At 40.6% G+C, this 3,983-nt stretch overlaps 1 pseudogene; it reads right to left on the reverse strand.

Annotated features, from left to right (window-relative positions):
• Positions 1-293: 293 nt before the first annotated feature.
• Positions 294-3,702, reverse strand: LOC121548854 (annotated as a pseudogene).
• Positions 3,703-3,983: the final 281 nt, after the last annotated feature.

Here is a 3,983-nt window from a genome sequence, read left to right on the forward strand (position 1 = left end):
AGTCCTCTAGGCCGCTGTCACAGTGGAATCGTTTCCTATACAGGTTGATCTAGCTGAGAGACTGGAACGCCGCTGGGTCAGGAGAGGCCAGGAAATTGTAAGAGAGGTCAAATGTTTTGAGACTCCCTGGGAAAATGTCTGGTTGGAGATATGTTGGGGCGGCAGGTAGCTTAGTGGTTAAGAGCGTTGTGACAGTAACCGAAAGGTCGCTGGTTCTAATTCCTGAGCCGACTAAGTGAAAAATCTGTCGATGTGCCCTTGAGCAAGGCACTTAACCCTAATTGCTCCTGTAAGTCGCTCTGGATAAGAGCGTCTGCTAAATGACTAAAATGTAATGTATGTGAGAGAGTTGAAGTGGAGATCCATCTGAGAGAGCCTGCAGTGGGTTCAAGCTTAGATCCCGACTAAAAAGGTTGCCAAGATTTTCAAAAACATGCAAACGCTCTCCCCGTACCCATATTACCTGCAAGGCGATGTTCCTTAACTCAAGCAGCTTTAGAGAGTTCACAGCTGGCACTGAAATATTATTGTTAAGGGTGCACCACTTTATGAAGTTGTTACCATACCAGAGAAGCTTAATGTGCATTAATTTAGCTAAAACAATGTATACATCCTCTAAATTAGTTTACCTGTTGTTTTGAATATTAAGTATGATCATACTATCAGCAAAGCCAGCGAGGCCCTTTAAGGATGTGATCTTATTATCAGCCAAACGAAGAAGTTGGATGTTTGGGAGTGGTGCAAGGTAACCATCTGTACCTAGAGTTTTCTGTAAGATCAAGGACTTGTAGGTGTGGAAGTCCTGTAAATGCCTGATATCCCAATGCACCAATATGATTGTAAGATAAATCTAGTTCTAAAATATTGGGTAGATTTTCAAATGTGTAAGAATAGATTTCCCCTATAAGATTGTGTGACAGGTTCAGCCGTTGTAGATTTTCAAGACCAAAAAACACACCCCTGTCAATCTTGTTCGTTTTATTTTGGGCTATTGTTATGTCCTGTACCTCTCTCAGTGGACTGAATACTGCTATTGCAAAGTAAATATAAAGCATTTGGATAGATCTAGAATCTTGACGGCACTATTCTTGAGGCCCTCAAATTTTTGCCTGTCTGGGTCTTTGACGTTGCTGAAACCAAATTATTTTCCCATGGTGCTGTGTTTTAGAATAAGATGGTGAATTTTGGTCCCTCGGATTGCATTGAAAAACAGTTTTGCCTTGTCCACATTGAATCCATTGGACGATAAGTCAAGTATCTCCATGGACATGTTCCGTAAGGGATTTCCGCATATTTTCCAGTCAAAGCCATACTGAGTCATGCTATTCAGTTGGATGCTGCTCAAGTCAAGGAGTCGAAATTGTTTGCCTTGAAAGCCAAGCAAATCTTCCTCACATATGCATGTCATCCTGTTTAGGGTAACATTTAGCTCTTGGAAATCTATCATGTTCACAAAGAACAGTGCAGGTTGGATTATTTTCATCTGGTTACCATACAGATCTAGCATTTCCAAGGAGACCAGGGGTCTGAGATAGTCGCCCTGTAATACAGATTCAGTCAGCTCACAATTATATAGAGAGAGAGTTCTCAGGTTAGACAGTCCCACAAACCCATCTGGTTCGATCTGTAAACCTGAGTTATGTCCTAAATAGAGCTTTACCAAGTTTGCCAGCCTTTGAAAAGTGTTAGTTCTTATAATAAGCCCATTTACAGTTTTCACTCATATACACAAAGGTAATGTATGGAGGCAGCAGAGGGACCGGATGTAGAGACTGTGGTGCAAGCTGCTATAGAGCCATATAGTGGGCATCTTGGGGTGCATTTCACCACCTGCAGGTAGACTCCAAAGATAGCCAGCAGTATAAGGTTCCTCATCATCCCCCCCTGACAGAAAGTAGAAAATAATGCAAATTATTAAAAGATAATTAAAATGATTGTTATGACATAACAGGGCTACAGTCCATAAATTCATTTGATGGATATATCAGTCTTGGAGTATCTGCTTCAGATTAGACATCCTTGGCTATAGGGAATTCACATTTAACTGTCTCTTTGCATTGAAAGATCCATAGTCCACTGGCTTTGTCCCAACCTGATAATGAAAATCCTTTATTTGTGTGCTGAGTACACAGCCTTACTCTAGTCTCGTGTCACAAGGCTTACATAGGGATGTTTGTATTATATGAATGAATCACTTCTACCCCCAAGTGTGTAAACCAATGAGAGTTCCTCTGGCAATTTAATTATGGCCTCGTTTGATGTGGCTGAACAATTATCACGAGACCTATTATGCGGCCAGTAAAATTGTTTTAAAGGGGCAATCTGGAATTCAAAAACTCTGACACTCTTCTGGCAAACAACTGAGGGATGGGGCTGGAGAAATGTAACCACTCTCAAATAGATGGTGCTATGGATGCAAGGACTGACCATCCATTACATCATAATTACAGTTTTAACCATGTTTTGAAGCTATAGTGTTTGTTTACAGTTAAATATTTTACAAACAATGGAGTAAAACAAGCTTCTATTTTGGGTTCTGATGGGGTAAGACAGAACTAAGCTCTTGAGTAATTTATAAAATACAGTATGTTCTTCAAGAATCAGAAAATGGATGTAGGTGTCACGGATCCCCCAGGTACTGTTGCATTCACCAGCTCCGGAGGTCTACGTCACCGGCCTTCTAGGTGTCACTGACCTGGATCATTACCACCAACCCCGGACTGTCTTGTCTCATTACGCACACCTGGTTCCCATTCCCCCTGATTAGTATGTGTATATATGTGCCTTCTCTTCTCCATTGTCCTTGTTGAATACTGTCCCATGTCCGTTGGTCTCGTGAGTACCTATGCTCTGTTGTATCGGCTTTCGTGCTACGTGTTACAGTACATTGTATTACGGTTTACATACCGTGTAATTGTGCACTTGTTATTACGGGTCTCGTCCCGTGTTTTATTTAGAGGTTTACACCTCGCTCTTTTGTTTGGGTTACATCCCTGTGATATATATGTGTTTGTTTTGGACTTTGACCACGTCGTTTTTCATGACATACCTTTTGTTGGGTAGAGAAATAAAAAACCCTATTACGTATTCCTGTGCCTGTCTTCTATCATTATACAATGTGACAGTAGGCCTACCATTCCCAGTATCCCCCTTTAAATGTACTTAATGAGGCTACAATTATTTGACATTCAATAAAGTTGTCATCTAAAGAACTGTGAGGTCCTAATATGACTTCAAGATGACAGCAATTGTTGCAGTCTGGTGCGTCAATTAGTAAAGTTGTCTTTGGGCAATGTAACCATTCAAGTAGGCATAGGCATATAATCTATGACATCTAATTTGTTGAAGTGGACATACTGTATGCTACGACCCCCCCCCAAAACAATGTTCTCTATCTATCAACAACTATACACGGTAATGCACTTATTATAGTAAACAGTAAGCTAAAGGTAAAGGTTGTGGCTTACCTAAACACTTGTCGAGCTGCTGAGCCTTTGTTTACAGGATAGGCTACTCCTTTCGCAGATACTGTAACTCGAAGCACTGTTTTTCACAAACTCCTCCCCTGAAACTGACTGAAATGTTCTTATCCAACCATGTTTGAGAGTTAATTACACAATAATCTGACTTCTGACTGACTTTAAACTCAGTTTTTATAGTCCAGTGGTCTTAGTAATTCAAACCCTCTTGAAATACACAGGGACATTTTTTTCCCTCTGTGTCAACATGTTGCGCAATATTGTGTCAATTTCCCAAATAACTGCAGCATTTCTTCTTTACAGACCACCAATGAGCTGACATTGCAAAGTTGTAGAAGTTCATCATGTGCATTCGAAATGATGGAGTTTGCAATGCATTACATTGTTATTACACATTATGCTAATTACATGTGTAGAACCAGGGGAACTTTCTTTCTGTCTCAATACTCCATATAGTAGTATACAATCCGATAGCCTGGGCTACTTAAAGACCCACTCCCTCCT

This window comes from Coregonus clupeaformis, chromosome 33, assembly GCF_020615455.1.
Source record: "Coregonus clupeaformis isolate EN_2021a chromosome 33, ASM2061545v1, whole genome shotgun sequence".
Lineage (NCBI taxonomy): Eukaryota > Metazoa > Chordata > Actinopteri > Salmoniformes > Salmonidae > Coregonus > Coregonus clupeaformis.